The sequence below is a fragment of the Miscanthus floridulus genome, chromosome 14 (assembly GCF_019320115.1).
Source record: "Miscanthus floridulus cultivar M001 chromosome 14, ASM1932011v1, whole genome shotgun sequence".
Lineage (NCBI taxonomy): Eukaryota > Viridiplantae > Streptophyta > Magnoliopsida > Poales > Poaceae > Miscanthus > Miscanthus floridulus.
In genome coordinates, this window is record NC_089593.1 from 34,586,312 (window position 1) to 34,612,634 (window position 26,323).

At 44.9% G+C, this 26,323-nt stretch overlaps 1 pseudogene; it reads left to right on the forward strand.

The window, feature by feature from the left end:
* LOC136503332 (ABC transporter G family member 35-like) overlaps positions 1-14,113 on the forward strand; it is a 42,005-nt pseudogene extending 27,892 nt beyond the window's left edge.
* Positions 14,114-26,323: the final 12,210 nt, after the last annotated feature.

Sequence of the window (26,323 nt, forward strand, 5' to 3'; positions counted from 1 at the left end):
TCAATAAATAAATTCAAATGAGCTCTAGAGATGAAGAAAATGATATTATTGGAGGAGGCTAATCACGCAATTGAACTTGTTGACTTGCACATGACTGTGGGTCTAGAATTACTAGATGAGACCGCGAGTCAAGAAAATAAGAAGAAGAATGAAGGAATTCTTACAGGCTAGCTACCTCAGAATTGAATGAAGTGCCACCTATGGTGATCGATGTGCGGAGGCAATGCAAGATGAGAGACACCAGGGAGCTTAGCAATTGCTTGCCCTATGTGGAGCGGAGCAGAACCATATATAGCACTAGTTGTGGGTGGTCATGACAAGCTAGGTAGTCTGGAAGCATGAAATGAGTTGGCAGGGTTGTCCTCTGGCTCCGTGCCGTGTGCGGTGGTGTGGTCTTTGGTCATGAGAGAATTAATTCAAGGATGAACTTTGAGTGGTCTTGGACTTACAAGCACGTAAAGACTGGAGTGGGCTTTGGGGCTGAACGTGCTTGGCAGTGGGGTGCTGGTTCATTTATGCAGGTTAAGGAATTAATGGAGGAGGAGACCACAGGTCAAGGAAACATTAGAGAATAAGAAGATCAATTGTAAACTAGTTACCTCAGCTGATTATTGCAGCACGGGAGAAAATTGATAGACGCAGCTTTCACGGGTAAGAATAGAGAAACTTGATTTGAGAAAAGCAAGTGAGCAGCAGAGCGAAATAGCTCGGTGTATCCTTTTAAAGGCAGGAGACGCAGGAATGGAGAAGCAAAGACGCGACAGCGACGCGTCATAAGGTTAGTGGCTAAACAAGCTTGCTTAAAGATAATAAAGCGCCGCGGGAACGACGTGCTGCATGGATAAACAGCATTTTCCACTGGCTACGGTGATTTTCCATGGGTGAATAGTAACTTCCACGCGTGACCAGTGCTTTCTGCGGAGCTACAGTGCTGCGGTTGGAAAATCTACGCTGCTTTCAGTCTGCCGTGAGGAAAAATCTGCACTGGTACCGTTCTAACATGTTGAAAGGGTGCATGCACCGTGTTTGCAAAGCAGTGAGCGAGCGGCATGCTCGCCGGTCGAACTTGTGAGTGAGATTAATGCGTAGCGTGTGCGACACACTATGGCAGTGGCAGCACGTCGTGCACTGATAATTTTTTTTAAGGTGATTAGCAAGCGAAGTAAAGGCGGGATAATTAGAACAATGAGAGATGACAGTGGCGCGTCGCGAGATTGATGGAGATATAAATCTAGCCAAGTGGTATGATAATAATTAGTGAATGACAATAATTTATCATTTGACTTTGTGGCTAAGGAGCTCTCACGTGGAGAGAGATGACGTGCTGGAAGGACAACTTGGACAAGGAATAAATTAGAGCTCAATTTGAGAATTAGTGCAATAAAATTTAATTTCTCATTTACCACATGCAATAATACATAAACATGATGCTCATGACATGGTTTAATATTTTGATTAAGGCGTAACACCGAGGGTGTTACACTGTGGCTCAGGGGCACCGGACGTCCAGAATGAAATTTTCTCTCTCCTCAACCGGCTGCAACTGGTCCGCGGTGCCCCGTGGCATAATTTCACCGAACCAGAATGTTTTCTAGCAAAATCCTCCAAAGTGGATGTCTGCCAGCAAAGGACCATCACTTTGGATGTCCAACAGACAATTGTCCCTTAAAAGAATGAGAATTTTTGGATGTTACATCCAACCCCCTGGGCGAACTCATGGCGTGTCGCCGCACGGGCTCCGTCATCGAGTACCAGGATCATTTCGAGGCGCTCCTTCCTCAAGCGGGCCGCCTTGACGAGGAGCAGTGGGTGTAGATCTTCATGGCGGGGCTGCCGCCTCTGCTAAGCATGGATGTGGAGATTCACAATCCCTAGTCCCTCACGGTCATGATGAGCATCGTGCGGAAGCTGGAGATGCGCGATCAGTACGTCGCGGCGCTCGCACCCCCACCCACGCCACCATGACAGCAGTAGCGGGCCCTGCTCCCCGCACCCCAGCAGCAGCTCGCCCTGCCGGCACCTCCGCCACCAGCGGCCAACCCAGTGAACACGGTCACGGTGGAGGTTCGGCCGGTTCGGCGTCTGTCCACGCCGGAGATGGAGGAACGCCGCCGCTAGGGACTCTGCTTCAACTGCAACGAGAAGTTTGGTCATGGGCACAATCGCGTGTGCCAATGACTCTTCTTCCTCGACAACAACCTGGCCGAAGTGGACGAAGAGGAGGACGCATTGCTTGTGGCCATAACCCCTGACGCGTAGGATCCCCTGATTTCCCTCCATGCGATCATAGGGGTCCACACCAGCGAATCGATGCAGATGCAGTTGTGCATCGGGGACGTCGACCTCCTCGCGCTCATCAACTTGGGGTCCACCCACAACTTCATCGCCGAGGACGCCGCCAACCGCACCGACCTAGGCATGGTTCACCACGGCTTGGCCTCCGCCACCGTTGCCAACGGCGAACGGGTCCCCTGCAACAGTGTGGCCAAGCTTGCCACGTTCTCCATTGACGGCAAACACTTCACCGCCGACCTCTTCACGCTACCACTGGTGGGCTATGACGTGGTGCAAGCCACCCAGTGGCTCGCCACGCTCGGCCCCATCCACTGGGACTTTGCCGCCCTGACCATGTCGTTCTGGCACAAAGACCACCAAGTTTGCTGGCATGGAGCGGGCACTGCATCAGCACCCAGTCTCCGTTCCTGCTCTGGTCGGGACCTCCTCGACGCGGTGCTCCATGACTACACCGATGTTTTCTCCGAGCCACGTGGTCTGCCGCTATAACACCTCGGGTGTTTAAATACTAAAACCTGCCATGTCATCATATGCATTGCTAATCATTTGGTCTTAGTGAAAACTTTGATATGCATACACTAAAACAAGTTTACATTTATGTTATATGTGTTGCCTTGTATGGTTGAATCAATTTCATAACAATTGTGTTGATTTGGATTTCCGAAAACCTAATTTCCAGTGATAAGTTTTGCCCCGAAAAACCTAATTCTAAATCAAAGTACATTTTGGGGTTGAGCCTTAAAGCAAAAATGTAGAGCTTGTCGAGTTGTACAAAGTTGGTTTTTGGAGTTTTCAAAGTTGTTTTATGAAATTTGAAGTAATTTGAAAAGGCGTGATTCTTTAAATATTCCCTTTTTGAATTCAAATTTGCATTTCAAAATGTAGACCGAATTAGGGGGTGGTTATAGAAGCAAAGTTGTAGACCTTTGAATTTTGAGCAACTTTTGTTTTTGGAGATTTTTGAGTTGTTACATAAATTTGGGAGTAATTTGGATTTTAAATCGAATGGCAATTTTGTAAATAAGATGAACAGTACCAGCGGGCAGCTGTCACCACCGGCGATCTTCTTTCTGCTTCCAGGCGTGGTCGTGGCCGTCTTTGGCGTCGCACTGGTGTGGAGAAGGCCGCATCGTGGCTTCCTCTTGCTTCCGGGCCATCCTTTATAGCCCAGGCGTCGTCGACGTTCTTCTTTTCTCCTCCTCTGTTTTCCAGTCGCCGCCGCCATAGCTCCGTCGAGCTCTCGCCGTCGATCTAGCGCCTGTACCGTCTCAGCAAAGTGCTACATAGCTTCGTTAGTTTCTTGTGCACCTAGCCAGCCAGCTCTGGTCACCTGACTTCGCCGGGAACCGCCGCTCGTCGCGTTTCTTCTTCGCGGCCAGCAGCATCACCGTCGTGTGCGCTTCACCATGGCTGTGGCTCTCCGGTGAGCCACTGCTCTTGCGAAGCCTTATTTCAGTTTCGCCTTGATGCCGTACTGCTTTGTTCCCAATTGATTGGTCCTTTTGTTCATCACAGTCACTGGAACATCGTCGTCATCATCACTTGCTCCGCCATGGGTGCTGTGCACAACGAACCGCTTCACCATTGCTCCTTCGGTCTTGCTCTCTGCTTAGTCATGTTCGGGGTGAGCTACTGAACCTTCCCATGCTATTTGTTTAAGATCTATCGGTCTCACGTCGCCGGTGTAGCGTAGCCGCACCACCGTGTCCGCCATGGCCGTCGACAAGCTCGTGCACCGCTGTAATTAGTCTCGATAGTGCACTCAATCGATGCGGGGTGATGAGGGGAGTGTGTTGGTACTCTCGCTGTCGCCGTTGATCCCACCGGCGGCGAGAAATTGCCGGTCAGTGCGTCATCACCGTAGTCAGCGTGGGGGTCGAGGATGACAAGTGGGCTTGGGCTGTCAGTGAGCGGGTGATTTGAAAATGAATTTTCCTTTTTTCAGAAATGATTGAATAGTGATAGTTTTTGTTATTTTTGTGTATAATTAATTAGAGCTCCAAAAATTATGAAAATTTTTGTGTGACCTCTCTGTGATGTATATTATTTAGGAAAAATATGAACTGTTGATTTTCAGTACATTTTGAATGTGATAAAAATTGCTCAATTAATTAATAAATAAGTTTCCATGCTTTTTTTAGGCTTAAATAATTATCCAAAAATTATGAAATTTTTTTTGCCACTTAGTTATCATGTGATGAACCTTTACAAAAATTTTGAGCTCAATTGGAACAAGTTGATTTATTTCATAATTTTTAATTAAAGCATTAATTCATAAAAGCAAATAATAACCTTTAATGATTTAGGTTTTGTTTGAAATTTTGGATTGAGTGATGACCTTGGGTCACTAGTTGGTAATGATCCTTGGCAGTTGAAATAAGTGTTATGAAAAAGGTTTATTCGAGTTTTTAACTTTCGCATCCATCATCAAGCATCATGTTTTGTATCCCGCATCATGTTAAACATGGCATTGTTACTACGTATAGTGAACGAAGGTGAGCACGTGGTAGTTAATCAAGTTGCGGAGGAGGTTAATCTGTCTGTTGAGGTCAGATATGATATCAGTGGGATGACTCCGGAACCTGACTTTTCCATGAATCAAGGCAAGCCCCGGATGCATTTAAACCTACCTTGTGTTTTACAACTTTATATCGCTTTTGCTTTTCAATACTGCATTAAGTGATAAGGAGTGAGTGAAAACCTAATTGGTGCATTACCATCCTTGTTCTTCCATATCTACCTTGTTACCAGTTTTACTTCGTAAATGCCTAGTTATGCTTAGCCATGCGCAGACAGATAAAAGTCGGGTGATTACCTGTCACCTGCGAGTTTTAAATGGATACTTGGTTACGTTTGGTCACTTATGTTATCATGAGATATGAGCATGTGGAATAATAAATCTAGACCGGGCGGACTCGGTGTGTGAGAGCCACAAGACATGGAGGTCTTGTGAGCGGGTTCTTTCCGCCTATGTCGATTAAGAACCGTCCGTTATTGAACTGTGTGAGATGAGACTCCGGCGTGATTTCCACGCTCCCAACCTGCGCACTGTGGTGCAGGACTTCATCCGCGCCTGCTCAACTTGCCAGTGGTACAAGTCAGAACACCTTCACCCTGCAGGTCTGCTGCTACCGCTCCCTGTCCCAACCATGGTGTGGGCGGATATCGGCCTGGACTTCATCGAGGCACTGCCAAAGGTGGGTGGCAAGTCGGTCATCTTGACGGTGGTTGACCGCTTTAGCAAGTACAGCCACTTCATCCCCCTCGCTCACCCGTACACGGCGGAGACGGTCGCCCAAGCTTTCTTCAGCGACATCGTTCGTCTCCATGGGATTCCGCAGTCCATGGTGTCGGACCGTGCCCCGGTGTTCACATCGAAGTTCTAGAGCGAACTCATGCGCCTCTCCGGCGCCAAGCTACACATGTCGCTGGCCTTCCATCCCCAGTCTGATGGCCAGATTGAGGCCGCCAACAAGGTGATCACCATGTACCTGAGGTGCTTCACCGGAGATCGTCCTCGCTAGTGGCTGCGCTGGCTGCCGTGGGCGGAGTCCATCTACGACACGGCGTACCAATCGTCTCTCCAAGACACTCCATTCAACATCGTCTACGGGCGCAAACCCCCCACCATCCGCTCTTATGAGCTGGGTGAAACCAGAGTCGCTGCCATCGCCAAGAACATGGCGGACCGCGATGAGCTGCTGGATGATGTGCGCTACCGCCTGGAGCAGGCCCAGGCCATCGCCACACGGCACTACGACAAGCGCCACCATGCCGTCTCCTATGCCGTGGGCAATTGGGTTTGGCTGCGTCAACGCGACTGCCCTGCAGCCTCGCTGCAAGCTCCAACCAAGGGGAAGCTGAAGCCTTGCTACTATGGGCCATACTACATCACCGAGCTCATCAACCCGGTGGCTGTCCGCCTTGATCTCCCACCCCGCGCCCGTCTTCATGATGTGTTCCATGTCGGCCTCCTCAAGCCATTCGTGGGGGTACCACCGGCTGCGCCACTGCCACTCCCAGCTCTGCACCACGGAGCCGCTATTCTAGAACCAGAGATCGCCGTCCGCACCAGGCTTGCCCGTGGCATCCGTCAAGTACTCGTCCAGTGGAAGAATGAACCAGCCTCCTCGGTCACTTGGGAGGACGTAGACTTGTTCCAGGATCGCTATCCAGCGTTCCAGCTCAAGGACGAGCTGCTAGTCGAGGGGGAGGGGAGATGTCATGTGGGGGCGCCATTACTCCCGTAGGCAGCGCAAGACCAGGGCCACTGATGGTTCCAGCAAGGCCTAGGCGCATGGTGACTGCCCTCAGATGGCGCCCAGAGCAAATCAAGGAGAGCAACATGCAAGGAAGGCTAAGTTTAGGGGATTTATAGCTTTCAATTCCTATCTTTGAATGGGCCTAAGAGCCTATATATAGTGGCTGTAATCAGACGTGAAGGGGGGAGAAAAATGAGAAACTAATTCCCTAATCTTCCTATGTTGTCTTAATCTCACATCTTCACCATTGAGCGTCCTGGAGAAAAACCCCAGTGCCAGTACCAACTCCGGTTACGAACTCCGTAGCCGGGGACCTCCTGTCTTGGGCCTGAACGCCCTTGACAAAGTCTGAACTCTACATGTGAGTGACTGGATCATCTAATGTTATAATAATTTACTCTTTCCCCTTGAGTTTGACCATGGATCATCTACTTTCAGTAGGACTGAACCTTTTTTCCTCCTCCAAAGCATTTCTCCTATTGGGGTTCTAACTGAACTTTTGACAGGAAGGCTTTGATAGAGGAGCTAAACAAACCACTACCTGGTTCAAGTGACCTCCATTTCCCTACCACATATTCTCAGTCTTTTCTCAGTCAATGCATTGCTTGCCTATGGAAGCAGAATTTGTCATACTGGAGGAACCCTCCTTATAATGGCGTCAGGTTTCTTTTTACTATTATAATAGCTCTTGTTTTTGGTACAACCTATTGGGACCTTGGCGGCAAAATGTAAGTCATGCCATAGTGAACATTTTGAAGCAAACCCACCTTCAATATGTTATTCATGTTTTGCTTCTTGTACAATATTTGGATATATGTTTTTTATCTAGGGAGAAGACACAAGATTTGTTCAATGCCATGGGGTCAATGTATGGTGCATCGCTGTTCATAGGTTTTGTAAATGCTATTTCAGTTCAGCCAGTTGTTGCTGTGGAAAGAACAGTGTTTTACCGTGAAAGAACTGCGGGCATGTACTCAGCTTTTCCATATGCATTTGGGCAGGTAAAATGTATTTCACTGTTAGTTTCTTCATTTTTAATTTTTGGGCATGATATGCACTCAGCTTGTTTCCTTGCAGGTTGTCATTGAAATCCCTTATGCGCTGGTTCAGGCTAGCATATATGGAATAATAGTTTATGCAATGATCGGGTTTGAGTGGACGGCTGCCAAATTTTTCTGGTATCATTTCTTCATGTACTTCACTATGCTCTACTTCACATTCTATGGCATGATGGCTGTGGGCCTTGCCCCAAAATATCAAATCGCCGCAATTGTGTCTTCCTCGTTCTACTCCATCTGGAACTTTTTTTCTGGGATATTCGTCCCTCGGCCAGTAAGTGTCCCATCCTCTCTCTCTCTCTCTCTCTCTCTCTCTCTCTCTCTCTCTCAACACCCACTTTCTCCACCTTATCATTTTAAGAAACGATAACCACTAATGTTTCAGAACTTACAAGTTACACCATGTTCAGAAAATTCTTTATGGTGGAGATGGTACTCTTGGATATGCCCTATTGCATGGACACTGTATGGGTTGATCATCTCGCAGTTTGGTGATGTTACCATGCCTATGGAGGATGGAACCCCTATGGATCCCTAGCTGCCCTGCACAGGTAAGCAACTAGCTTACCAGCATACATACTCACTATGACTACAGGTAGAAGAAGAGATTGAGAACAAAACACACTCAGCACAAGCACCAACGTTGGCCGAAGCCCTGCTCTTTGGTTTGTGGCAACTGAACTAAGTATTCCATTGCCTTTTGGATGAAATATATACAACTCTAGTTGTATCTTTACCAGGTACATAGTTGTTGGCCAACTACCTACTCCTGGGTACAAGAGTACACCAACTACCTACTCCTAAGGTACTAGGTACACCAACTATCTACTCCTTAGGTACAGAGTATACCAACTACTCCTACCAGTACAAAGCTTACCTCAGCCCACTACTAGGACATGGCTGATGTAATAGCTACCAACTAATGTACTAGCTACAGCTAGAGGAACTAGTCGGCAGAGCCGATCAGTCCCCAACTCCCAACAGGAGTGGTCGGCCGAGCCGACCAGTCTCCAACCAAGGAGAGAATGGGGAGCAGCAGATTATGTCTAACAATTCTTTCTCAAATCCTGCTGCTAGCCCGATGCCTTGACCTCATCCATGACAACCATCTTCCTCAGCTCCATGAACCGCAAGCGTCGAGTGACTTGGTGAGGATGTCAGCGAGCTGTCTGCCGGTCTCAACAAACTCGATGATGATCTGCCCTCCATCGATGCAGTCCCGGAGGAGTGGAACTTAATGTCGATATGCTTGCTCCAGTCGTGGAGGACATGGTTCTTGGCGAGGGCGATGGCGGGCTGGTTGTCCACCATCAGAGCTGGCAGGTGACCTTCCTCGCTGGTCAGCTCACCCAGCAGCCGGCGTAGCCATACAGCCTGGCATGCCGCCATCGCCGCTGTGACATACTCCGCCTCACACGTCGATAGCGCCACGATCTTTTGCTTCAGCGACTGCCAAGCAATGGGGGCTACTCTAAAGAAGACAAGCACGCCAGAGGTGCTCCGTCACCCATCAATGTCGCCCGCCATGTTCACATCGCTGAAAACAGTGAGCTCTGGCTCACCTTCCTTTACCTTGGGGGTGCCTCACTGAACACCGTGAGCCACAACCCTCCCTTGTTGCCAGTCTTGGGGAAGATGATCGCTTGATCAAGCGTCCCCTTGACGTAGCACAACAACCTTTTCACTGCCGACAAGTGATCTTCGCACGGGTCCTCCATGAAACGGCTGACGTACCCAACCACGAACGCAATGTCCGGTAGGGTATGAGTGAGGTAGTGCAGCCTACCGATGATACTCCGGTAGCGCATCGTGTCCACCTTTGCAGTAGTGCTGTGCTTGCTCAGCTTCATCCGCTCCTCCATCAAATTCGTGCACAGCATGCACTCCGCCATGCCGCCACGCTCCAGCAGCTTCTCCGCGTAGGCACGCTGACCTAGGGAGATGCTCTGCTTCCCCTGCCTCACCTCAATGCCAAGGTAGTAGGAGAGCGCGTCGAGATCGCTCATCTTGAAACAAGCTGCCATCTCACGCTTGAAACCATCGATGTCCTCTGCTCGCGCTCCGGTGACGATTAAGTCATCCACGTACACACCGATGACGACCTCCTCCTTCCCCGTTGCCGCGTGTAGAGCGCGTGTTCTGTAGCGTAGCGAGTGAACCCAAGCTCGCCAAAGGTGGCGTCGAGCTTGGCGTTCCATGCCCGAGGGGTCTACCGCAGCTCGTAGAGCGCCTTGCGCAGCTTGAGCACCATGTGCTCAGCGCCCTTGACGGCGAAGCCCGGCGCTTGCTTGACAAAGACCGTCTCCACGAGCTCACCATTGAGGAACACAGACTTGACATCGAGGTGGTGGAACGTCAATCCTTCGCTGTAGCCATGGCCAATAGCAAGCAAACAGACTCCATTTGCACCATCGGAGCAAAGACTTCCTCGATGTCAATGCCCTCACGTTGCACGAAGCCGCTGGCAACGAGCCGAGCCTTGTACTTGACAATAGCGTTGCACTCGTCCCGCTTCACCTTGTAGACCCACTTCAAGCAAATCGGCCTGCAGCCCACCGGTGGATCTACTAGCTCCCATATGCCATTGTCCTCGATGGCCTTCATCTCTTCCAACATCACCCGTCACCAATTGGTGTCGCGTTCACCCACTATGAACATCGGTGGCTCCTCGGCACTAACAAGGAGAAACTCTGGATCATCAAGCAGCCGACTCGCCAGGCCTATGGCCCCTACATTGCCAATGATATTGTCCAGCCTACAGAACCAGACCTCCTTGCCATCGTGGAAGGCATCCACGAACTCATTGATGTCGCTCGGAGGGGGGTGAACTTGATCGGTGGTCCCCAGCTTCCCTGTTCTGTCGGAGTGGTCGGCATCGCTACTGGACCGCTTGGCACCACTGCCGGAGTGGTCGGCATCGCTACTGGACCACTAGGCACCATTATCGGAGTTGTTGTATCAACTGCTAGAGCGGTCGGCACCACTCTTGGAGTGGTCGACTCTACTGCTGGAGCATTCTGCACTGTTGCTAAAGTGCTCGGCACCCCCTCTGCTATGCTCAGCACTCCTCTCGGAGTGCTCGGCACTGCTCCTAGAGTGCTTGGCTCTATTGCTAGAGTGGTCGGCACCTCCTCTCCAGCATCTCCACCACCGTGGATGACCATGCGCTCGACGACGAAGGTACTAGTGAAGCCGCCAGCTTCCCCCGTGCCCGGACTGCCCCAGTCCCAGGACCCCTTCTCATTGAACACCATATCCCTAGAGATCACCACTTTGCCTCTCTTGGGATCATAAAGCCGATAGGCCTTGCTGCCCTCCTCGTAGCCCAAGAGCACCATTGGCATGCTCTTGTCTTCCAGCTTGCCGAGGTGAGGCTTGGTGTTCTTCACATGGCCGACGCAGCCAAATGTCCCAAGGAAGGAAACATTTGGCTTGTGTCCATGCCAAGCCTCGAACGGCGTCTTGCCCTTTAGGGCCTTGGTGGGCACGCAGTTGAGGATAAACACCGTTGTGGTCATCGCCTCTCCCTATAACTTTGTCAGCATCTTCTCAGCCTTTATCATGGATCGAGCCATGCCGACCACCATCTGGTTTTGCCACTCCACCACACCATTATGTTGTGGCAAGTATGGCACGGTGTGGTGTCGCACCATTCCTTCATCCGCGCAGTACGCAGCGAATTCCACCGAAGTGAATTTGCCACCACGATCAGTCCGCAGCACGTGCAGCTTCTTGCCGCTCTCCGCCTTCGCGCGTGCCTTGAACTTCTTGACCGCTTCCGTTGCCTTGGCCTTGCTGGTCAGAAACTACAGCCACATTACCGGCTACAGTCATCCACCAGCAAGATGAAGTACTTGCGCCTGCTAGGCGTCGCTGGCGTGATCAGCCAGTAAAGGTCACCATGGACAAGCTTGAGGGTCTCTATCACACGGTCCTTTGCCGTCTTCGAGAACGATAGCCTTCTTTGCTTCCCGGCCAGGCAGTTGTCACACAGCTTGCCTGCATGCTCGATGTGAGGCAACCCAGTCACCATTTTCTCCAGCCGACCAAGAGCGTCGAAGCTGAGATGTCCATACCTGGCAAGCCATAGCCATGGCTCCTCCATACGCCATGTAGCCAAGCAGATGGGCTGCTTCACCTTGAGGTCGAGCAGGTACAGCCGATTCTAGGACCTCTTCACCTTTGCAAGAAGTCGCTGCTCCCGGTCCCTGATCCTGAGGACACCATCCTTGATCAGTACCTCACTACCATGCTCATCTAGCTGACCAATGCTGATGATGTTTGAACACAGTTGTGAGATGTAATATACATCTGTTAGTGTGCGGTGCTCGCCATTCTGGCACCTGAAGATGATTGTGTCATGCCCTCGGATTGCCACCCTTGAGCCATCACCGAACTTCACTGTGCCTATCATGTCATCATCAAGCTCAGAGAAGGCTACCTTGGAGCCCGTCATGTGGTTGCTAGCGCTGGAGTCCAGGTACCACCACTAATCCTGCTCGCCACCCACACGTCTGAGGTGGACTTGGGTGCACGGTTCGTGGAGGTTGACAGCCTTCAAAGCCTTCCCAGGCCCTTCCACCACCATCCCCTCTCCTTTCTCCTTGGCATCAACGTCATGAGTGCATAGAACATCGCCATCAGGAGAGTGGTTCCATCATCATTTTTAGCCTGCGCCAGATGAGCCTCAACCTTCTTATCCTGCTTGCGATTTGGGCACTCCTTTGCCCAATGGCCTATCTTCCTACAGCGCTGGCAGGCGTTAGGGTCGACCTTCTTCTTCTTCTTCTTCTTTGAAGAAGCCTTGCCACGGTGCTTGCCATCGCCACCGCGGCTGGAGGAGGCTAACCCGAACTTCTTCTCCTTCATCCAGACAGCCCACTCCTCCTTGTCAGCAGCAGCTTGCCATTGTCCATCGTTGCTGTCGCCTGCTCTAGGTGCTCGTCCACTACCCACAACTGACCAGTCACATCCTCAATGGTGAGGGTGGATAGATGCAGCATCGTCTCTATGGAGAGAGTGATCTGGATGTACTTCGCCGGCACGGAATGGAGGTACTTGGAGACCGTCTCTTTTTCGTCGATGGTGACACCGTGGCTCCTTAGCTTGCTGATGAGCGTCTGTAGGCGGAGGGAGAAGTCCTCCACCAATTCACCATCCTTGAACTTGAGGTTGGTGTACTCCTGCTTTAGCAGCTGGGTCATCGCTTTCTTTGAGCGGTCGGAACCAACGCGCATCGCCACAATGGCCTCCCACGCCTTCTTAGCAGAGCTCTACGCCCCCAACGGCTCCCAATACTCCGCTGGCATAGCAGCGAGGATAGCCTCCAATGCTAACATGTCGTCTTCTTCGTTGTCGGTGCCCTTGTCAACATTCCAGAGCCGTCAAACTCTAAGCTTGACCTTCATGGTCACCGCACACTCGTCATAGTTGGTGCGAGTCAGTGTTGGACAACTAGTGTCACTGACCTCCCGCACCGTGCGTACAACGACCTCCTGTCGTGGCTGGGCAGCCACAGCAGCGCCACTGCTGTCGCCCATCTCCAAACCGTCCGTCATCGCCAGCGGTTAGTCCGGCGATGGCGCTTGTACGGCTTCGATACCACTTGTTGATCCCTGGCTGTCCTGCATAGGTAAGCAACTAGCTTACCAGCACACACACTCACTCACTATGGCTAGAGGTAAAAGAAGAGATTAAGAACCGTGCACACACACACTCAGCACAAGCACCAGCGTTGGTCGAAGTCCTGCTCTTTGGTTTGTGGCAACTAAACTGAGTATTCTATTGCTCTTTGGATGGAATATATACAACTCTAGCTATACCTTTACTAGGTACATAGTTGATGGCCAACTAAATACTCCTGAGTACAAGAGTACACCAACTACCTACTCCTAAGGTAGTGGGTACACCAACTACCTACTCCTAAGGTACAGAGTATACCAACTATTTATAGCAGTACAAAGCTTACCTCAGCCCACTACCACGACATGACTAATGTAATAGCTATCAACTAATGTACTAGCTACAGCTATAGGAACTGGTTGGCAGAGCCAATCAGTCCCCAACTCTCAACAGGGAGTGGTTGACCGAGCCAACTAGTCTCCATCTAAGGACAGAATGGGGAGCAGCAGATTATGGGCTTGTTTGGCACGGCTCCTCCTGAGGGGCTCCTTCGGAGGAGCCGGAGCCGTTTTGGAGGAGCCACAAATTGTGGCTCCTCCAAAACGGCTCCGGCTCCTCTGTTTTTTACTGAAAAACGGCTCTTCCAAGAAAACGTTTGGCAGGGCTTCTCTGGAGGAGCCGGAGCCAGAGCCAGAGAGGAGCCCTGCCAAACAAGCCCTATGTCTAACAACCCCTGTGAATGTCTTTGTGGAGAACTACTCTGACTTCAAGCATAGCTGGTTGGGATGGGTGGCCATTGTTGTTTTGTCCTTTGCGGTGCTATTTGCCTTGTCGTTTGCTTGTGCCATCATGAAGCTCAACTGTCAAACGAGGTGATGATGTTTGTTGTGGAGTTTATTCGTGCCATCACCCGTGTCTTTAGATTGTGTACTATGTACTATGCAAGTTGGTATTTCCATGAGATCTCTATTTCCATAGCTGAGCAAAGTTTCAATGTAAATGGAGAATTTTGATATGGTATAACTAATCTAAGGTCGAGGAAGTGTGAATGATAATTGAGTCTTATTTGGTCTATATAAAAAATCACTTTGGCGAATACTGTGCAAATGGGAAATTTGGTTTCGATGATAGGCTCTATTTGGCAAATGATAGAAAGTATAGACAAAATCTCCTTCTGACAGTATCAGATCACCAGTAAGTACTGTGGCGATGTACATCATCTGCAGATCTTTAAAATAAAAATCACAGTTTGTATTATAACCTAATCTATATAAGAACTTTAAATTCGTCTGCAATCACAGTTCATCCGACGCTCCCCAAGACTCTGATCACTGCTGATCAGCAGTACCGGGTGCCAGCTCCGTGATGGACAGTGCTCAACCCGATAAGGAACAGTACCACCTGATAAAGAACAGTACCACCCCGATACAGAACAGTATAAACCCGATACGGAACAGTACACGCATGTAATGGAACAGTACACACCCGTTACATCTTTTCTTTTTCCCCTTTTTTTCCCGCCCTCCTTCCCACGCGCAGCGTGGGGGCTCACGCTAGTACATTAAAAAAATGACAAACCTGATTTCCCCCTATTTTGGCCTTGTTTGGATGTTGTCGGATTCGCAGCAATCCACGTGTGTTGGGATGGATTGGAGTGGGGCTGGAAAATTTTCCTAATCCTGCGTTTTTTTATGAAATTAAACTAATTTCTAAGAAATTTCTCCATGATTTTTATAACAGACCTAAATGGTTCTTTTGTCCCTCATTTGTTGACTTTGTGATTTTGCCTCTCACTAGTTTTAATCAAAGCTACTGTCTACCCCTAATTTGTATGTGTGATAGATAGGACCGGATTAAACAAATAAGAGAAGAGAAATAAGTAAGGAAAATAGGAAAGACCCGAGTACCCTCTCTCAAATCCAAACTGACTCCCATGGTCCCATGCACCTAGTGGCCACACGAGAACCGTGTGGTTGTGGGCTTGTGGCGCAAATTGACGAGCATCGCACAAGCTATAGGCTGTGTGTGGGAAGGGGTGTGGGCCATCTGCCGATGCATCACAACCCGATCTCAGCCATAGAGTTCTTCAATACTCAGCTCATTTCAAATTGTAAGTTTTTAAAATACATAGCTTTTTATTATATATCTAGATATAATATTATATATAGACACGTAACAAAAACTATATACCTAGAAAAGACGGAATGACTCACAGTTATGAAGAGGCTAGGTAATTCACATCGTTACACTTCCTTGCCATTAAATTAGTTACCAGCGGTACTTTATCCTGTCTGATTTAAACTATAACCCCAGCCTATTTCAAATGTGAATTGAATGAACAAGTCAGAAAAGAAGAATCTTTCTTTTGGATTCCTTTTATTCTAGACTCTTTTTCACGCTAATTACCGATTCTTTTTTTGGTTATGTTGAGTTTGGTGGATAATTAGCAAGTTAGGAGCCCATCCAAGATTGTTATAGCCTAATGAATTAGTTGTTCCCAACCACGGTTGAAGTAAAATTCAACCACAAAAATCAATAGCTAAAAGAATAAAAAAGCTAGTATGTCGATGCTTTAGCGGTGGAATGATTTGATCCCTTCATTTCCAAGCTCTTGCAAGGGGCCATTTATGCCTTATTTAGTTAAACTCAAATCGAAGGGATTGTAGGGGGTGAGGGGATTAAATCCCCTAGAAGTCAAAATCCTCCTCGGATGAGTGGGGTTTTGTCTTGTAGGGGATTCCACCCCCCCCCCCCCCCCCCCCCCCCTCAATCCTCTTGGTTTGGGGATTAATTGAACAAGCAGTTGATGGGTTTCATATTGTGGGCACTTAGATGCGTCAAATACTCAAGCACACGGTCACTATGATGCCTTTGTTCATAGGTATTTGTGAACAAAAAAAATATGAAAATTAGTAGAGGATTAAATAGAAATCTACATGACATAAACATATACTCCCTCCGTCCCAAAATAGATGACACTTTTGACTTTTAGATATCATGGTTGATCATTTATCTTATTCAATATTTCTACAAATAAAATAAGCCGTTATTAAAGTATCTCTAATGATAAAATAAGTTCTAACAAAATAAATAATGTTTATAAAATCTTTTTAATAAGACAAATAGTCAAACAAGATGTCTAAAAGTAAAAAAATGACATGTATTTTGGGACGGAGCGATTACATATAGTCGGACACAACTGTAGCCTTTCACGAGCTGACATGGGTGCCACACTGCCACTGCTCACTGCTAGTGCTCTGTAGTTGAAATTATAGTTTAGCGTGATACTATTCCTTCAACAATAGCCTAGCTTGTGATCAAAAGACTAGTATTATACGATACCAAATAAATCCATGCAGTTTTTGTTCTTTTTTCATCCAATCTGTGGAGAATTGGGACTAAGCATGACAGATTGAGTACCACTACAGCTTGCTTGCTCGGGAAAATTTAGAATGTAAATTACGAGAATTTAACTGGGTTAACAATTAACGGTTGATCCATTTAGAACCTATTTGATCCCCCACCTCTAAACTTTAGAGCTTTAAAAACTTTAGAGCAATTTAGACCATCTATTTGGGAATTTTAGCTCTAAAAGTTTAGAGGGGTGGATCAAACAAGCCCTTAGCCATAAAGGTTGCCTATTTGAGCTTGTCCTTTGTTACTTTCCATAATATTTTTTGTACTGAAAACATAGCACTGAACAATATAAGAAAATATTAGGTTCCATGATGCTTGAGCTGATGACTTGTTACTAATTTTTAGTATACTTTTGTATTTTTTTTCAAGAGGGTCTAAGGAGTCAGCAAAATTAGAGATGGCTATAGGGCCTGTTTGGAACAGATTTTGGATAGCCGGCGAAAAAAAGCGGCCCAAGGCCCCCAAACGGTGCCCTTTGAGCACTGCTTCTTTTTCGTGATTCCCTTCACAGTGTCATTTACATGTGAACACGGAAGCCGCTAGGAGGGGGCTGTGGGAAAAATCACCTCAAATTCATCTATCCCTCCGCCCATCGCCCTCTTCCATCTACCCACGGCTCTTCTGCCATCCTTGCTAGCCGTGCCCGCCTCATGCTCTCCTTCGGCGATCATCCTTGCTAGCCGTTCCCCACCCTGCCCATCGCCCTCTTCCATCTGCCCATGGCTCTTCTGCCATCCTTGCTAGCCATGCCCGCCTCATGCTCTCCTTCGGCGATCATCCTTGCTAGTCATTCCCCACCCTGGCCACGTCGTGGTTGTCCCCAGAGGATGGCGACCAAGCTCTAGAGCAAGCGGCTGAGATCTAATGGCCACTCCACCCTCTGCGATGAGCGCATCAAGATCCAGTGGCCGCTCCACCCTCCGTGACGAGCATGCTGAGATCCTACGGTAACTCCTTCCTCCGTGCAAGTGTGGCGAGATCCAACGGTTGCTTATCCCTCCCTTAACCGCACCAAGTTCTCTCCTCACCCCCAAAGTTCTCCATGCTTTTGGCTGTTTTTGTTGATTCGAATCGAAGTCAGCTTATCGAGGAAGCCGGCTTAGGATCAAAACGTGGTCCAGCAAAGCGGATCCAAACAGGCCAACTGGTTCGTATCGTTGCTGGTTCGTGAAGAAGTACTGCTGGCTGGTTTGTGTGAGTGAAAAATACAGTTCCGGCTGAAAATTTACGATCGTTTACGACAAGCCACAGCCAAACGAACAGGCCCCAATGGAAATGACACCAGTTTCCCAGGAACGGACACTAGACGTGGATTTCAGTGAGATCTACATAAGGTTCAAGGACTTGCTTTTGGTATTACAGTATGTTCGCCAACAGCAACTTGATCCCCTTTTTATTGTTATTCAGAGCAAGTATGTAAACCTACCACCCTGCTCCCTGCAGTCCTACAATATTATAAAAAATGCTGGTGCGTGTCTCCCTTTGTTATGTGAGGGGGTTCAATTCGCCCCCAAACCAGTCCGTTGTAGTGTACCTAGGTCATGTTTGGATTTCACCGGATTCCATAATCTATCATGTAGAAAGCTGGTATGGTCTACAAACATCCACCAACTCCACAAGCCAGCTTTCATAATCACAAAAGCTGAATGAACCCAGCTTCCACTAGCTTATGGAAATCTGGATAGATCCAAACGCAGCCTGCTTGCACAGTTGCACCTCCTCTGCTTTCCCAACAAAAATAATGCATGTTCCCTAAAAAAACAATAATAATGCATGCCTCTGATATATATTGCACGAGACATCATGCTGTGTTTTTGACACGAAGGTGTTGGAATCTAAGAATGGCCCTCTTCAACACCAACATTATTGCCGACCTGTTGTTTGTATCTAAGGAGGACATACCGCAGAGTCTCGGTCGACCGGCCGTGCACGTGGTGGTTTCGTGCCGGAACAACACGCCGGCAGTGGTGTACGCTGGTGATCGATGCATGGTACAGAAGTATGGCACCGTCTGTCTGATCAATCGAGTCTCTGTCCAACGGTGATGGTGGTGGTGGACTCATCTTTCCATGGTCCAGCGTCCTCCAACGACGCATCACTGCAATAATTTGCTGCATCCGTGCCACAGATAGAACCCATCACGCATCTAGCAATGGCAACCGCAAACCTCGGTTCCAAATGCATGCGCGGAATGGAACCAACCCACGTGCGTGCACAAGCGTATATACGAATGCAGAGCTCCATGCACGGTTGCAACGCGATGCAGCAATAGGTTGTATATATATTGCACTAATTGCTACTCTTACTCTCTCTCGAATTTGTAGGTTGTGTTTGTTATAAAACATGTTGCCACCGGTTAGGACATTTCTCTCTCCGTCTCTTATGATCAACACAGTAGATAAAAGTATATAACTAATAGACACAAGATAGAGAGACTATTCTTTATTTCTTTGAATATTGATAATTACAACATAAAGCTCCCATGTATATATAGTCATATCAAGGCCTAAGAGTTTGGTAAGAGCCCATATACAAATGGACTAGGATTAGGATTCCACCTTCTCCTTTCCTTCTAGAATAGAGTCCGTATGTTTTACAACACTCACCATTGGACGATTACCACGATATGCACATACCTCATTAAAAACTCCATCCGAAAACCCAATAGGAAAAACGGTTCTTGGAGAAAAGAGTATATCGCATTTGTTAATTGCATTGCACATGTTGTCTCATTAAAAACCTTATGTGAGAAACCTTCAAATAAAAACTCACATAGAAAAAAAGAGTACAACTTTTAACCTTCTTGGTCATGTATTCTTCAGGATATTCTATTCTTCATGATACATATTGGTCTTCATGATCTATGCATAATCTTTTTAGCAAATATGATGTACTTGATCTTTGTAATTCTAGTGGTTTACCATCAAGGTGGATTCAATAAAAATATGCTCCCCCTCATAAAAGCCAAACTTTGAACTTCATTGTTCAAACCACACTTTTTTTTAAATGTGTGCTTAATAATGGTATGCAGTACCATAATACTATATCTTTCAAAAAGTTGGCTCATAATTCTTCTATGAATTATATGAAAATAAACAAGAGCAATATGCTTCATGTATAATAACCACTTATTAGTTGTGCAAAATAAATAAATTTTATTCGTCAAGGTAATAAATCCTTTTAGAGGATTATAGGGGTAAATAAGTTACACTATTCAATATCTTCTAGATAGTGTATCAAACTTATACTAGAGTTTGAGTACTTATAGTTCTTTCTTAGTGGATTTTCAAATTATATGTTTTACAAATCTTCAGGACTTTAATTATACCACTAAATAATAAATCCAGTCTTGCATTTGGCATTTAGGGGATAATTCAATTGCCAAAATCATCATTACTATTATACGTTCTATGGTATTTTAGAGGATATCAACACTTTGTTGCTTGCTTTACAATATACACTTTCTAAGTGTTTGTATGACACCTTCATAGTGTTTATGATTCCTCATTTTCTTTCTCTAGGGTCTATATTCACTTCTGGGATTAATGATGTTTATTCAAGAATCGACGGGTAAATCCTTCCTGGATTAACTCCTTCAAGGGTGTTCTCATTTTGGGTGAATAATATTTCTCTTCTATGAGATGTATTCTCTACTACATGAGAGATTATTATATGATATACACAATGAGATAGTATTATTCACTATAAAGTCATCTGATGACTCCATTCCTTCTATGACATGCTCTTCTTGAGACTTAAATATTCATTTATGAATATATTCTACCTTAGACTACTTAATACTTGTATGAGATTTAATTTTTGTATGTTGCGATTTATATTCTTCAGGAATTGTATGAATTTCATAATCCACTTATTAACTGCATATTTTATATTCATTCATTTCATTTGCCAGGGATATAGCAGAACAAATATTTCTTCTTAGTAAAAGATTCAACCTCAATTGTTTTCTTCGTTGACCCAATATAATCGCTACAGGTGACTTTGCCATGGACTTTATTTTCCGGATCTAGGTTCTCATAAGAGAAATATTTGCAATTGTAGAGGTAGCGTTGTCGTCAACTATTATTTTCTCCCAACACTCTCACAATGTAAGATTATTCTATCTCTTTGTCATTTCCCAAACAAAAGATAATTTATTGTTCTGCGTACCCAACACTATGATGCGCGTAAGGATGAAATGGTCGAAAACAGTCGAAAACAATATTACAATATAGAAAACGGAAGCGGTCGGTTCGAGATATTTCTACATATTTTAGCAATTAAAGAGTACAAAAACTGGTTGGAAATGGTTGTGAAACCAATTGAAAATAACAAATTTTTATGTTTGGCGAAATTCAAAAATAGTATCATAATATAGAAAACGGTATCATAATATAGAAAACGAAAGCGGTTGGTTCGAAATATTTTCGTACCGTTTTCATCCTTATGCATGTGTTTAGTGTGTCATCTTCATGATGATCCTCTTCATGATGTGCTTAACCTTCTTTATGAGGTGTTCTCTTCATGATAATGGAGGATTTTCATTTTATTTCTATTCAACAAGTATACACTAAACTAGAATCCACAGGCGTCCCCATAGATTTTAGCTTGATAGTATACATCATTTAGTTTACTACTAGTAAACACAATTTTTGGTTTATAACTTTATGTTACTCCTCTCATTTTCAAAAATATCTGGCATATGCTCCGCTTCATGCTTCACAAGAGCATTAGCCAAACTATTGTTTGATTTAGTGCGTGATACTATTCCTACTTCAAACTTCAAGGAATATTTTTCTCTTAAGATCATTTTCCTTCTATGGAAATAATATCTGACATTCAACATAGGCTTTCTCTCCCTCTAATGCCAATATTAGATCTTTAATAGCACACTTCAAAAGATATCCCCTATCATGGACTTAAAATAATTCAAATTCATATATCTCCAATTACAAGTAGAGGCCCATTCATATATGCTATAATGTAGTTTTATGGGAAATATCCACGCACATATTTTAACACGGGGTTATTATTCACTAAATGCAGCGAGCTCGAATGCATAAAGTGCACTTAAGAATATTCAGCATTCCTACAAACTCAGGGATGCTCTCCCCTAATTTGTACATATCATGGTTAGAAAACTATTTCATTGTCTAGCTTCTTTATTATTTAGCCAAAAAATCGATCCAATTACTCATACATAAAAAAAATAGACCATATACTTCAAATGTATAAAATACGCAACATTCAAATTCACATAGAATTTCTTCTAGAATTTTATAATTGCCATTAATGCAAAATTTCCCAAATGTCTTTTCTTCATAAATCCCAAATCATCTAAGTATGTTATCCACCATCTTAGTTCTACAATTATTCATCCCATCAATTGGGACTTCTCTATTTAGCTAATTTCAGATTAACCAACTCTCCCTGGTCTTAGGTTACTTGGCCATGGACCAATATAATGCTTATGCATGCCACGATTGAAAGCAAAATATTCCTTAGTTCAACAAGATCTAGTGTGCTAGCTAGTCAATTTAATTATGAGGGAAAAATGTAGTAGCTACATGCTACGAATATAGCTTCTATGCTAATATTCATGCATGAGTGGAGATAGTTGCAGCTCAACGAGAATACAACATAGTGATATATATTCATGTGTAATGTAGAATGTTGATATTCAATCCAACATAATAGATAACAACAAAATGCAAAGCTACAAGCTTACTTGCAATTAGTGTAATGCAAAGAAAGTTAACTCGGCCGAAAGGGACGTGGCTAGGACTTTAAGTCCTGATACATGCACTTAATGATAGATTTAGAAAGGCTATGCCTATTAAATATATTTTACCCACATTTTCTTATGCCTTTACCCAAAATTCCTCCCATTTTCATGCCATAATTACTTCATGTAGTAATATGCTTCATGCATCATCTATGATTAATCATTTCTAATGTTTCATAGAATCCAATCATACTTCTAGTATTCATTGGTTGTAGCATGAAATTCATATATCCAATGTACTATTTAGTGTACAACAACATATTCAGGGTAGTACATAAACTTCTAGTTTTTTGGGCTAAAGTATTCAATACTTAGATTTAGGATTATACTATTTCTTGGCTAAATAGATCTTTTTGAGATTAGTTAATATGCTATTATAGTCCAACTATTCGTGTGTTTTTAGGAAATTTAGTTTCTCTTCTACCTATTGTTAGTAGTGCACAAAGAACTATAACCTTCATGGTTAATTGAGGCTTCTTTGTGGATAAAACTAATGCAAAATTTATTTAGATAGGCAATAGGCAATTGTTTATATGTAAAACATAATTCATTACATGCAAGATTAACATATATTACTGTAAGTAAAGATGGCAACTCAGAATATTAAATGCTTCATATTCGTCTTCAAGATAATAAAGTAACCATTAACTCTTCTATGAGTTTACATAATCCACTTAACTCAACGGAAATTAAAACTTAAAGCACTACCACCACTACTATCAATATTTTAGGATATAAAATTCAAAAGAAACAAATCTATAAGCACATGATTTAAGTTTTTCTTCAAGAGAAACTTTAAATGTTCTAATCTCTATCTTACATGTCTTAGCTTCAATGCTTGACATTTAGCAGCTTCATGCTTGCTAGAACCTTCTAGGAGTATAATATATGCAAGTCACATATCCTGATTTATATAGAGCTATCTAAAAGTTCTGACTCAATTTCCAATATTTCAAACATTATGCAATCATCGTCATATAGGATATCTTATAGAATTTATCATACAGTGAGTCCCATAAGACCTTTAGGATTTAGCTTGGTCATACTCATTCTTTGAGAGTATTATTAGGAATTACAATGCTTAAGATGGTCCACTCCACTTTAGTGGCAGTAGAATATCCTACTAGGATTTAACAATGACCATGCTATATAATTATGCCATTCAGGGCATGTCTAGGATATTCCTTCTTCACGAAGGTATGCATATATTATAACTAAATCATGTGCATATAGGTTTACTGTGTGTAAACAAGTAGCAATGTGCAAAAAGATAGTGGATGGTTATGCAAATTATTCTTATAAATTTTCAAAATTAATACCATACATTCGTTCATCCCAAAAAATTATTATGCTAGGAAAAATAAATATAAACATATCAAAGATAATAAGTCTAAGGCATGCAGGAATTAGAGTGCTCATCATAAACCTTATACCATGTTTCTAGTGTAATTATTCATGTTTTTATTCTTACAATTACATGGTATAAATTTCATAATGGGGTTGCAATAGCATTTTTGAGAATTAAATTCACAGTATAGAATTTTTTTTTCAGAATTAATTCTACCATGTAATTCAGAAAAAAAGCTAGAAAATGACAACTAAATTGCAGACTTAATGTTGTATACAAACTCTTACACACGTGGGTATAAGAAATATATTAAATATGCATAAACAGAAGGTTTAATTATTCCGAAAACTACGGTAAAAACTGAAATTTCCGATAAGTTTCATTCAAAACACCCGAATTTCATAATTTCCAGAAAGTATAGGACGTATTCTGCAAGAATATAGTGTAAATCTTCTGGATTCAGGGGCTTACTAAAAACTTCAAATTAATAAAGTCCTATCTTATTTTTTCTCCCTGGATTTTTCTAGCCGGACGCATCTGCTGAGCGCCCGGCGGGGCAAACGGCATGCGGGCCGAGGCCAAGTGTATGTGGGCAACGCTCTCGTTGAGCATAGTGTTGCGGCAGCTTCGAGCTGGTGTAATGTGCACGTGACAAATGACGTGCGGGCCATGAGGCTATACGCAGATCAAAGGCGGCAGATGGGCAAACCGGCGTATGGCATTGGCATCAACTCCTTGCGACATGCATGCCGCGCGGGCGGCGGCCGTGTGTACCATGTTGTATGCCAGTGGAACGCGACCATGGCGTTCAAGCCAACAAACGTGTATGCCAATAGTGCTGATTGCGGCATGCGGGCCGCAAACATCAGCGGCGAGCCAATGTCGTGGACGTCACACGTGCAGGTGCGGACGTGTGCTAAATGGCGTTTAGCACTTTTACATGTGCATGCAAGCACTGAACGGGAAGGAGGTCACGTGCTAGTATCGTGCCAAGAGACTGCATGCTCTTTTTGTTGTTGTTTTTAACCCTAGATGCAATTATCCGTAGATGCAATTACTTTTACATATTTATGCACATACTTCATACACATGTATCTACTACGTGTAGAAATGATTAGTGCAAAAATATTAGCCTGACTCGATGGTCGGGACAGGTGTAATCTGCAAGATGTGATTCTTTTCATACCCGATAGAGGATGCCAACTTGATCTACCTCACTTGCCGCGTAGGGCAGTGGTTAGTAGATACATACCGCGTAGGGCGTTTGGCATTGTCATATATCTGCCTGCTTGATGCCGACGGTGCATGTCGACGCAGTGCAGATTAGTTGCAAGAAGAGGTACATAGCAGATCCGTTCCGCTAACAACATCAGGTATCGAAGTCGTCGAAGTAGTCGCCGTGAGACATTGGCACAAGCATCGGGGTCGAAGGTTGGTGGCAAATTCAACGGCGGCTTTTCGTGCTGATAACGTGTTATAAAACATATTGTCAGCGGTTAGGACCTTTCTCTCTCCGTCTCTCATGATCAACACAGTAGATGAAAATACAGAACAAATAGACACAAGATAGGGAGATTATTCTTTATTTCTCTGAATATTGGTAATTACAACATAGAGCTCCTACGTATATATATATAGTATTGTCAAGGTCTAAGAGTTTGGTAAGAGCCCATATACAAATGGATTAGGATTAGGATTCCTTCTTCTCCATTCCTTCTATGATAGAGTCCGTATGTTTTACAACGGTGTTAATTTTGTTAAGTTTGGCAAGTATTTAGAAAGTATATTAACGTCAATATACAATACTAAGAAAATGCACTACGATGGTAGTGTATCACATGGCGGGTCTAATGAAGTTGTTGATGTTAGATGAATTTTTCTAGAAAACTGGTCAAGAAAGATAGAAAAAACATTGATTATACACAAGACGAAAATGACCCAGCAGGAAGACATTAACCAAGAGGTACCATTAATTAAAAAAAAATCCTTTCGCGTAGCACTAATAATAGTAACAATTTGAATGCTAATCGATTTTAAAATCAATTGTGGTATCCCCACTTTCGCATGCAACTTTAGATTTGAAGGGCATTGTAACAAAAAGGCTGTCCCGTTCCCTGTTCCCTGTTTGCAACTACCAAGTCATAAAATGTTGTACACGACCATGCATGACGTGCTAGTGAGCGGTGTACACGGTGTATGAGCGAGCACAGCTCGCCGCTCCTTGTCTTTTTTTAGGGAAGTATAGCTGGGGCAGGGAGTGCTCACCATCTACCGTGCAACAAATATGTGTGCCACGTACGTAATCGATGGAGCTGCAAAGTGTGATGCACAAGCGATGCTCTTTCCCTACGAGCACTGTACGTACGTGCCGAAAGAGACGTGACAAAAGTTTACTCTTTTACACTTGTCTAGCTAGCTATAGCGGCGCGACGACGCGCGACGTTGTGGATATGGTGCATGGCACACGACACCCACGTTTATCCCCGCAACAAACAAACCGTGTGGGCGCGAGCGTACGCAGCGCTGCTGCCTGCGG